This window comes from Antechinus flavipes, chromosome 3 (genome assembly GCF_016432865.1).
Source record: "Antechinus flavipes isolate AdamAnt ecotype Samford, QLD, Australia chromosome 3, AdamAnt_v2, whole genome shotgun sequence".
Classification (NCBI taxonomy): domain Eukaryota; kingdom Metazoa; phylum Chordata; class Mammalia; order Dasyuromorphia; family Dasyuridae; genus Antechinus; species Antechinus flavipes.
In genome coordinates, this window is record NC_067400.1 from 177,955,455 (window position 1) to 177,967,556 (window position 12,102).

A 12,102-nucleotide genomic window follows, 5' to 3' on the forward strand; every position below is an offset into this window, starting at 1 on the left:
GTCAGATTGGCTAAGATGACAGGAAACAATAATGATGAATGTTGGAAGACATGTGGAAAAACTGAGACACTGCTCTATTGTTGGTGGAACTGTGAATGGATCTAAGCATTCTGAAAAGCACTTTGGAAATATGCTCAAAAAAATTATCAAACAGTGCATACCTTTTGATCCAGAAGTATTTCTATTGGGCTTATATCCCAAAGAGATCTTACAGGAAGGAAAGGGACCTGTATGTGCCAAAATGTTTGTAGCAGCCCTCTTTGTAGTGGCAAGAAACTGGAAACTGAGTGGATGCCCATTAGTTGGAGAATGGCTAAATAAATTATGGAATATTATTGTTCTGTAAGAAACGACCAGCAGGATGATTTCAGAGAGGCCTGGAGAGACTTACAAGAACTGATGCTGAGTGAAATGAGCAGTACCAGGAGATCACTATACACAGCAACAAGACTATATGATAATCAGTTCTGATGGATGTGTCTCTTCAACAATGAGATGATTCAAACCAGTGCCACTTGTTCAGTGATGAAGAGAGCCATCTATACCCAAGAGAGAGGAAGGTGGGAGCTGAGTGTGGACCACAACATAGTATTCTCACTCTTTTTGTTGTTATTTGCTTGCATCTTGTTTTCTTTTCCAATTTTTTTCTTTCTTCATCCGATTTTTCTTGTGCGGCAAGATAACTGTATAAATATGTTTATATATATATTGAATTTAACATATATTTTAATATGTATTGGACTGCCTGCCACCTAGGGGAGGGGGAAGGAGAGAAAGAGGGGATAATTTGGAACAGAAGGCTTTGCAAGGATCAGTGTTGAAAATTTACCCATGCATATGTTTTGTAAATAAAAGACCTTTAATAAAATTTTTTTTAAAGATTTTTGAGCAAAGTGACATGGCTGTTTCCTTTTCTAATTTACATTAACTCCTGGAAAGAAGAAAGGTGTGAAGCTCATAGTAGAGATAATAATTAGTAGACTATTATATTAGTTCAAGTGGGAGTCAATTAGATTGATATCAGAGTGAATGGAAAGAATGAACTTCAGCTCCCTTATCAACTACTGCTATAACCTTAGACAAGTCATTTAACCAGTCAGAATCTCACTCAGTTTCTTAATTTGTAAAATGGGAGTAACAATGCTTACTTGCTTAAAGAATCAAATGAAATAAAAGTTGTTCATTTTTTAAAAGAATAATTCACTATAAAAATAAAGTATTACAACTATTCTACATAATCTTATAAAGCTGAAAAATTAAGGAATAAATGAATAAAAGATATTTCAGAGGGAGAAACAAGCATCTGAACCTGGGTAATCCAGAGTATAGTAGTGACATCAATAAAACTTGGGAAATGATGAGGGGCACATTTTTGAAGGAACATGCTCCTCTAGGGGTATGAGTTTTCTAGTGATTTAATTAGATATAAAGTCCAGCATGAAAATTTGTGGGTGATTGTACTCATTTATGTATGGGGCTGAAAATAATTCTCTTCTTTACCCTTTTCTTGATATTTCCTCTTCTATTCTATATCAATTAAATATTAGGCTGTTTGATTTTTTTATTTTCTTCCTTGACTATTAGTAGAGTAGGCACTGTTAGGGGACTGGGGTTATATATCATCCCTACCTTGATGCTAGTAATCTATGGAAATTCTCAAGTGACTGGAATAATGAAATCACTAACATGTAAAATTACTCTAAATTGTGAAGGTTCTAGAAGCACTATACATACATACATATATACATACACACATACATACATATATATATACACACACACATATATATATAAATGTGTGTGTGTGTGTGTGTGTGTATATATATATAAAACTTGCTCAAGAGAGAAGTTGCTATCACTACTTTTTATCACCCATTTTTTCATCTTACTTGCCTTCAGCATGACAGGGTTTGTCCTAAACCACTTCAGTTCCCATCCTTCTCTTTAACCTCAAATTCCTACTGGCTGGTTTTACATATTCATGCTTTTTTCAAAGGCTCCACATTCATTAGTTTTCTTTCTATGTATATATGCAGGGGACAAGCTATTTTTAGCTCATTTTCTTGGATAGTGTTTCCATAGGCTGAGAATATAGCATATGAGATTTTTTGGCTGCTACAACTTGGGAATCAGAGAATTTAAGAAGGGGGAGGGAAGAATTCAAAAGTTCTCTAACCTGTCTTATAGCAATGTTTTCTCTGTAGTTCTTTGGATAGAAAAAAATAATAAAATTCTAAGTGTTCTAAATATTATTTTAAAACAATTATGTTTTTAACCACTTCTATATTGCTTTTTCCCAATTTTTTAAAAAAGGAAACCTGCTTTATCCCCACTGAATTAAGTAGACCCCCTTTTTTTTGACATTCATAAGTTACAATGCAATGTTTTACCCATCACTTTGAGGAATATACATTTGATTTTGGTCTCCCATTTTATAGTATACTTTTCATAGGGAAAGTATTTTCTAAACTATTAATAGTAATGTCTTGGGATGCAAGAAATAATCTGCCTGTAGTTTCAGTCATAAAATTATACAAAATATATAAATTTTATTTATATTATGTGAATTCTAAAATTTTGGAGGGAAAAAATTGTGACTTCTCATAAAAAATAGTTCTAACATTATGATTTTGATTTTAAATTGGATCCAAATCCAGTCCCTAGCACTTGTTAGCCTTTTGATATTAGGAAAATCACTTATTTCTATCTATGGAATGTCCTTTCCTAGAACTTCCTCTAAGTCATAGAAAAATTGAAATCTGCATACCAGATGTCCTCCATCAGGTACAAGCAACTCTATAGCCACGGCTTTTTTTATTCATAATGATTGTCCCAGTCAACAAGATACAATTAAATTAGCTTCACTATATTTTTCTTAAGTGAAGAAATGATGTACATATTTTTTAAAGAAAATTTCCTCCCCAGACCAAAAGAAAAAATGAAGCCTAGTTTCATTTGTCAGGAAAATTCACATATAAAGAATATTTTCCCCGATGATGTCAGATAAATAAGGCAATTCTGGACTTATAATTGAGGCTCATTTTGATTACATTTCTTTTATATAAGCTGGCTTTTCGCCTGCATGACTATCATTAAAAGTTGAAGTAGGTAACCAGGGGAAGTTTTAGAATTTCTGGCTCTGGAGAAAAAAGATTTCCCATTTCAGGAATATGCTCTCTATGTGACCTTTCTTGAAGGCAAAGAAATGACTAAATAACTTCCTCCCCCTCCTAATCTCATCTCCTCCCATCTCTTTGATTCCATGACTTTCAGGGAACCAACTATAACTGAATCAGATCACCTGGTTTATTTAGTTTTTTCCTTTCCTTTTAAATTTCCCTTGGTTTTGATGAAAAAAGAATTAAGCACAAAGATTCCAGAGCCAGTATAATAATATCAGGCCATTGACTTCAATTTTTTTTCCTTTTTTTTTTTTTTCCGTAGTCAGAAAATTCCAATCTCCAACAATGGTGCTTCTGTCAGACTACATAAATTATGCTAAAATTCTATAATTCTATGATTATTTTTCCCACTTGAAAGTCAACTGAGCCCCATTCAAGGAGCAGTGAAACAGACAAAAGTCTGCTGGAAGCAGTATATGTTGACAGAGTAATTCTCCCTAAAACCAAAGCTTTGTTGCCTCTGTGGGTAGAACATAATTGTGGTTAGCCTTGCATAGTTTCTCAGAGCAAATGCCAACGTTAAGTCAAACAAGCAGGGGAAAAAAACAGAGTGGATTTAATTCATTTTACTACAGTTGTGGTCTCTGTGGGAGAGATCCAGCTGTGCGAGCAGTTAAAGGTTTTGTTCTTAATTACAAAACTGGCTTGAAATTTTTTTTTAAAAGCATCCTTTTTAAAGCGTTAAAATCCTTGATTTCAGTCATCTGAGGAACTCCCAGTGTGGAAACTCCCTCTATTGATACAAATCAACATTATTACTTACAGGCTTTGATAGTTGCCTAGCATATGGTGAGGGTAAATGACTAGAGTTACAATTATTAGAGGAAAGATTTAATCCTGACTCTAAAGCAGCATGCTTGGATTAATATCATACTTAATAAAATACTTCATTTGTTTGATCAAAGCTTTTACCAGCAAAAATAAACATTTTGCTCTTAATTATGTAGTATTTCTGCCTTTAATTAAGTCTTAGTCACAAAAAATTAGAAAGTTATGCATCTTGCTCTCCCGAATAAAACATTAGTAGTTCTTCCCTAAAATATACTGTATGCTTGACGGCACCTCTTATATCGCATTTCCAATGATAATATTCTCTTACATAAAGGCATCCTTTCAAATAGAGCCAATTATGGCACATTCTATAAAGTAACATGTGTTATTTACATACTAACGATGCCACAATATAAACTTTGACTGTGGAAAGTTTCCCATTTACATTTCAGCAGAGGTTTTTAATTGCTATCCTCTTGCTGCATATATAAAAATGGGAAGCAAAATTAGAAGGAGGAGCAATTTCACAACACAATCATCTCAAAATGCATTACAACCTGGGTTTGCATCTTGGAGAAAGCCATTTTCCACCTTTCCTAACTCCTGAGAAATTTCTGAATTTTCCAGTTCTAAGAGAGGTAGAAGAGGTTACTGTCTGCCATCAGTGTATACAGTCACTCATCTGCATAGTTTGAGCCCCTGGGTCATTAAAGCAAAAGCTATTTCAGTTCCTAACTGCCTGCTATTTCCATCAGAGTAATAGCAAGATGATGGAGTCATTTCCCACCCTGCAGGATAGAGCAGACCCCAAGGTGGGTTTAAGACATTGCTGCCTGTCCCTTTGGTAAGCAAATATTTTATCACTTTACCTTTCAAAAATAATACGCTTCCTGTCTCCTTTCCAAGTGCTTGGCCAGTAGAAATGACCTTTTCTGTCACTGAACAAGTTGCTCTTTATGTGAGTACTCCTTGACTTCAGAAAAGTAGGACAAGCAATGACTAACTGGTGGAGGAAAAGCATTTTCAGCCTCCCGAGCCAGCCAGGCCCCGGTGGTGAAGTCATATGAAAGGCACTCTTATCTGACTTCCTTCAGCCTTCCCAGATCCTCTGCTGGAAATTTCTCCAAAAGCAGCCTATGAACACAGAAAGGGGAGAATCGGGTTTCTACTTTTCCAGAAACGCTGCTTCCTCGGGGAGGATGATTGCAAACAGATGTCCTTGCAGCTTTGTATAAAGATGATTTAATTTTTGATGCAGATGGAGTGATGAACAGTTCAGAGACGGAGGCATTTTAAATAATTTCTTGCAGGTGTCAAGAAGGAAATAAATATTCTCTCAGAGATAAATCTGACCATAGTGTTTTGTTAAGGCGCATAGCAAAGAGACTTGATTTTGATGATCAGTTTCTCTACTGAATGACTAGCTCCTTCACTTATTTCTTCCATCTTGTTACAATGTGGTATGGTGTCCTGAGTGAGTGTGTATATGTGGGGGAAGGACCACTATATTTGGCTTCTTTTTAAAAATATTGCTATGTTATGAAAGTAGTGATCTGGATTTTACCTCAGCTTTTCCAGTCCTGAGCTGCATGACTTTGGTTATTTTAGTCCCTATTTCCCTATTTTTAAAAAAAGAAAGAATTGTATTAGATTTCTATATTTCCAGCCCAGTTCTTTGAAAAGAATAAAGAAAAGTCAGGCCATTACTAGATTCCCTTCCCTCTACTCCCACCTTTTTTTTTTTTAATGTCAAAGGAATTCTGTAGGTCACTGTATCATTATACTGGATTATGAGAACCAGTCCTTGAAGCTTGTATAGATGTTTCCACATTTATTCCATTCCAATCACATGAACATTTTGGGGAGCTAGTGTCTAATTATGAATGACTCTGGCCTTGGGAGTGTGTGAGATGATGTAAAGTCTTGTGATTGATTAATGAAGTGAAAGAACTTATGACTCAGGTACCAGAAAAGAAAGTAGAAACAAAAGACGGGACTCTTTTATTGCTCAGTCTTGAGCAGTCTCCCATCTGATTGGTAACTTTAAGTACATGGCTGCTTTTGTCTATTTGTATTTATATTTTCCTTATTTTCTTTCTTAACATCAGATAAACAAGTATTCTGAATGGGATGTGTTCATTAATAAGTTTAGGAGAGTCAGAGGTCACCTCAGGGGTTCTACTGATGACTAGCACAGGCCACCAGAGTCAAGAGCACTAGCCACAGAAGTTAAGAGATGAACATGTAGAAGCCAACCATGATGTATTCAGGCAAAGAACTTGTAAGCAGTGTAAGGTTTGGAGAAGTTGTTAGCTGAGCAGCTTGGTCTGGTAACAGATATTGGCCCAATCCTTGTACCAATCAGGGAATCATTAAATGGCACAGTGCTGGGTCTGAAGTCAGGAAGGTTCATCCTCCTAAGTTCAAATCTGGCCTCAGATACTAGCTGTGTGACTCTATGTGTTACTTTACTCAGTTTCCTCATTTGTGAATGAGCTAGAGAAGGAAATAGCAAATTACTGCAGTATCTCTGCTAGGAAAACCTCAATGCGATCATAAAGAGTTGGACATGACTGCAAAATGAGTTAACAACAACACATAGTGAATCAACTTTATATTTAATTTGAGTCCATTCTCCTCAGTAATCTTGTGCGTGCAAGGGGAGTGTGTACCTCAGACTTATAAAGAGATGTTTTATACCAAATGTTCTCCCTCTACCATATTAGTAAATACTTTTTCTAAATCATAATTTAAATCTGACTAATTGATAATGAATAAGCACATCAAGAGAAGCTTGTGAATAACATTCCCAGAAATCCCATATTTTACTGTTATCCTACAACCCTGAGCATAGTAGTAGTAGCTGACTTTTGAGTGTGACTTGGTGAATATATTGTTGGACACATAGCCAAAGACAACAGGGTTCAAATCCTATTTTACATACTTTCTAGTTATGCATCCCTGGGTAAGTCACCTAAATGTATTCAGCTTTTGTTTTTTTAATCTATAAAATGAAGATTATAATAATATTTACTTCACAGAGTTATTATGAGGATTGTAATGATATAAAAATTACATATAAAGCATTTTAGGAAACTTAAAGACCTATGTTGTTTTTTTTTCTTTTTTTAAATTCATTTTTTATGATAGCTTTTTATTGACAGAACATACGCATGGGTAATTTTTCATCATTAATCCTTTTTTTGTGTGTGTGTCCTTTTTTTTTTAATTATAACTTTTTATTGACAGAGCCCATGCCTGGGTAATTTTTTAAACAACATTATCCCTTGCACTCACTTCTGTTCTGACTTTTCCCCTCCCTCCCTCCACCCCCTCCTCCTGATGGCAAGCAGTCCTTTACATGTTGAATAGGTTACAGTATATCCTAGATACAATATATGTGTGCAGAACCGAACAGTTTTCTTGTTGCACAGGGAGAATTGAATTCAGAAGGTAGAAATAACCCGGGAAGAAAAACAAAAATGCAAGCAGTTTATATTCATTTCCCAGTGTTCTTTCTCTGGGTGTAGCTGCTTCTGTCCATCTTTGATCAATTGAAACTGAATTAGCTCTCTTTATCGAAGAGATCCACTTCCATCAGAATACATCCTCAAACAGTATCATTGTTGAGGTATATAATGATCTCCTGGTTCTGCTCATTTCACTTAGCATCAGTTCATGTAAGTCTCGCCTGTCCTCTCTGTATTCATCCCACTGAAGACTTATGTAGTCTTAAAGCACTATGTAAATATTCATATTTAACTATTTAAATTTACAATAAATAATTTTTTCTATAAAATTTTATTAAATTTTAGCATGAAATTTACTATATTTAAATTGCTATAAACTACTATTTGAAAATAGAATATATGTAGGTACATGATCAACATTATTAATAACATCTCATATTCATATGATATTATGATTTTGTTTTGTTAAACAGAATAGCAAAGCAAATGACAGGTAGAATACTGGGTGGAGTAAGGAAGACTTATTTTCCTGAATTCAAATTTGGCCTCAGAAACTTGCTAGTCAAGTGACTCTGAGCAAGTCATTCAACCCTGTTTGTTTTAGTTTCCTCATCTTTAAAATGAGATGTAGAAATGCCAAGTAAATTCCAAATAGCATCCTAAAGAATCATATGTGACTGAATAACAACAAATAGTTAAGTAAATAATCGAGAAAAATTAAATAATAGAATAATTCTAAGCCTTCCCTGCCCTATATAAGATTTATATCCCACAGATAACATTCATGCATGGGGAAAGATTTGTGCTATGTCCTTTAGATTTCTTCATAACCCTGTGCAGTAGTTATGAGTATAGATGACCCCATAAAAGAATAATCTACAGTTTCTGCTTCTTCCTTATTGCTTACTGATTCTACCTCTGAGTTGAAATTGCTTTTTTAAATATTGCCAGGTATCTCTTAACAGCTAAATCCAAGGCTTTTTTTTTCGCATTCTTAGATGCCTTGATATTTTGCAGCTTTTGAGTTTGTTAACATCCTCCACTACAAAGTCTACTTTCTCTAAACTGGGCTTCTGTGACATTACTCCCTCTTGATTCTCCTCCCACCAGTCTGATTATTCCTAATCAGTTTTTTTTTTGTTAGTTTGGCAGCATTCTCCAGTCTCCTAATATGATTGCCCCACAAAAGGAAAGGAATAAGCATTTAATAAATGCCTACTATGCGATAGGGCAGCTAAGTGGTACAGTAAATAGAGCACCAGACATGTTGTGAGGAAGATCCAGTCCCAGACATTACTAGCTGTGTGACCATGGACAAGTCACTTACTTACCCCTGTTTGCCTCAGTTTCCTCATCTGTAAAATAAATTGGAGAAGGAAATGGCAAACCACTTCAGCATTTTTGCTGAGAAAACCCTTAAGGGAGATTATAAAGAATTGAACACATCTGAAACAAGTGATATAATCATGTGATTTGGAGTGCTTTTATATTATTTTCCTAATGTTGAACCATTTTTGCATTGCTAAAATAAAAATGTCTGGATCAGAGTAAATAATTTTTTGCATATACTGCTGTAGTCTTGCTAGGATTTTATTTAAATATTTATGTCAATGTTCATTAGTGATATTAATTTGTGGTTTGCTTTTTTCTTTATTTTTATCTGGCCTGGGTTTTAGAATCATATTTGCTATTTGTCATTTTTAAAAATGGTTGAATGGGCTTTTTTCCATTCTCTTAATGACTGGGAATAATCTATGTAGCAGAGGTAATTAATCTTTAAACGCCTAGAAGAATTCCTTTGTAAATCCATCTGAATAAAATAAAAATTAAACCTTTATTTGTTGGCATAGGGAATTCCCAGATAAGGAAACATTCTCTATCAATGGCAGGCTGACAATATCTTTACAAATTTCAGGTTTAGTAAGTTGTCTAAAACATTAATAGGTTACATGACTTGCCTAGGATCATACAGCCAATAAATGTCTGCTCAGACTTAAACCAAGGCCTTCCTAAGGCTCACTTTTTTTTTCTACTACACTATGCTGCTTTTCCAAATCCAACTGGACTGCTTGTCTTCCCCAATGATAATTCCTTTAAGACTTATTGCATTTATTATTGTTATTATTATCCAATTTTATTTTGTGGAAAGTTAATTGTTTAAAATGTTTCCTTTTCTGCTAAGGGATATTTTCAACTGGCTATTTTATATATTTATAAATGTAAATTTATATTTACAACATTGTTTACCTATTCTATCCCTTTTTTTAGAGATTAGAGAACAATTTAATAATTTATTTAAAAGGAGAGATTTACTGGGATCAAATGGTCCCAGGGCTGAATGAGACTATCATCTCCAAGAATCCAGCAGCAAATGTTGGATACAAGATTCCTTTTATGCTCCTTGTCTTTCTATGACCAACTAAGTATCTGGGTCAAAATCTCTATTCCTTACTATTCTCTTACATTGTACTTTAAGCAATATTCCATTGTAATACCCTTTCCCTAGATGTTTTCATTTGTTTCGTCCTTCTACTTTAATTTCTTTCAGGTAAATTCTGAATTTTATTCTTCAATTCATTACCTGTTTCTTTATTCTTCTTGAGGGTTCTTTCTAGAGCAGCATTCTTAAACTTTTCTTTCTTGTTTTCCCTGTCTTATCTGAGAAATTTTTATGTGACCCTGAGTATATAAGTATATAAAATAGGTATACAAATCAAACATTTACTGATAATAAATAATAATTTCACAACCTCCACATTTAATTTCAGAAGTTAGGTTGTAGAGTATCTTCTAAATTCTATATCCTGCTGTTTATGATATAAATTTTCATTTCTAATGCCTTCTTTAAAAAATATTCTTTCTTTTTTGAACCATCCTCAAGTTTCTTCTTCTTGTTTCATGATTTCTTTATATAGAATTCTAATTGTTTAAGGAACTCAGGTTCATATTCCTTCTTCCTTTTCTTTACAATCAGTCAATAAAGAAGACTCAGTAAGTACCTACTGTATGCCAGGTACTATACTAAGTTCTGGATATACAAAGAAAGATAAAAAACACATGCTTGTATCTAATCTTCCTTCTTGGTCTTTGATCCATTTTCCTTCCACTTTTGAACATGAGCCTAGGGCTGCACATCCTCAGCTCCCTATTTGGCTTGAGTTCCACCAGGCCTGAAAGTTTCTTTCCCCTCTCTTTGACTTTGCACTGTGGTTTAGAATGTACTCTGCCTTGCTTGTATTTTCCACCCCTTCCTTTCTTCCTTTTCCTTTCTTTTTCTAAGAAAGAATATGGTCACCAAATCTTGTGCGGTGAGGAAGAGTATACTGGTCAAGTAAAGTCCCTGCGGTTGTCACTGGGGAGCGTCTTCCAATGATGGATCTGAAATAGAAATTTGTGAAGTTGCTTGAATTCACACAGAATGGGTAAGGCTGTGAAGGTTTTAAGAAGGAATTCTCTAATATTATGCTATAATCATGGTGCCTAGACAAAGAGCTGAAAGGAGATCTTTGAAATTATTTTATTTAATCCACATCCTAATTTTACAGATGAGGAAACTGGGGCCCAGAGATTTGCCCAAGTTCATACCAATAACAGCTCTGATAGAGCTGGAATTAGAATTTAAGTCCTCTGGCTCCAAATCCAGAATTCTTTCCACTTTTTCCAAAATTTTGTGTAATGTTTATGAATGTTTATCCCAGGGATTCAACTTACTTCTCTATGTCAGACAATTTCTTTTTTCTGAAATTTTTGGGTTAAAGGAGTTTCAGGAAAAACCACTCTGCCATCTTGCAGACCTCCTAAATTGCTTCTGTTAATGATTTATCAGATCTATTTTCCTCAGCATCAAACTGGGAAAACCCTGAAGCTGAAGAAGGAGAAGGAGAAGAAAATGAGTTATATGCAAGACAAAGGAATGAAGAGATCACACAGTGGACAAATTTTGTCTGCTTCATATTGGCAATAAGTATTATAGGTTTTCTGTAATTCTTATCACCTCCCGAGATGAACAAAAAGCAATATTAATGTGAAGAACTGGGTATTTTACCTTTACTAAAGCTGGCCAATGGCCACCCAGAGGAAGTAGCACCAAAAAAACTAACCTAGACTCCTCTAAGAGCCAGGTTCTATAGGGTACATAGGAAGCCCCAAGTCGGAGTAGAACCTTAGGTGTGAAGGAGCATAAATAGCATCTCAATACCAACAAAGGGAATCTAGGAAATAAAATAGGACACAATGTCAGTTATAATTCAGGCAGAAAAGTAGATGTGACACTGACATTCAAGAAAGGGACACTAGTGTGTGTGGTGGAGGTAGCAGGTTTAAAGATTTCTAAAACAAAACAAAAACATCCCTCCCCCAACATTTTCTTTTACAATTACAATACATGTAAAGATGAAAATTGGAAATGAATTGTGCATAAGGCATGCTCTCTTGGGAAATGAATAATAGATCATGAATTGGCAGATGTGGGTCTTAGCTCAAGCTTTGTTGCACATTCACCAGAGGAAAAGGGGGGAGTATGACAGATAAGTCATATGTCCTCTGTGGACCTCAGTTCCATTAAGATCATGAAGAAAGGGTCAACTCCTACTGATGCAAGGTTAAATAATATCACAGGTGAGGTTTAAAAAAAAAGAACCCAAAACAATAACTCTGACACAAATTCCTCATATTTTTAC

At 34.8% G+C, this 12,102-nt stretch overlaps 1 protein-coding gene across 2 annotated transcripts in view; it reads right to left on the reverse strand.

Annotated features, from left to right (window-relative positions):
* Positions 1–12,102, reverse strand: part of ECRG4 (ECRG4 augurin precursor) — a 123,426-nt gene that overhangs the window by 45,951 nt on the left and 65,373 nt on the right. Inside the window, exon 1 of one of the 2 annotated variants that reach the window (XM_051984305.1) lies at positions 4,823–4,980. The exons of the other annotated variant lie outside the window; for it this stretch is intronic. The gene's annotated coding sequence lies outside the window, so the exon portion shown is untranslated. Of the gene's footprint in view, positions 1–4,822; positions 4,981–12,102 lie in introns of those variants that run through there. 2 annotated transcript variants of the gene reach the window in all.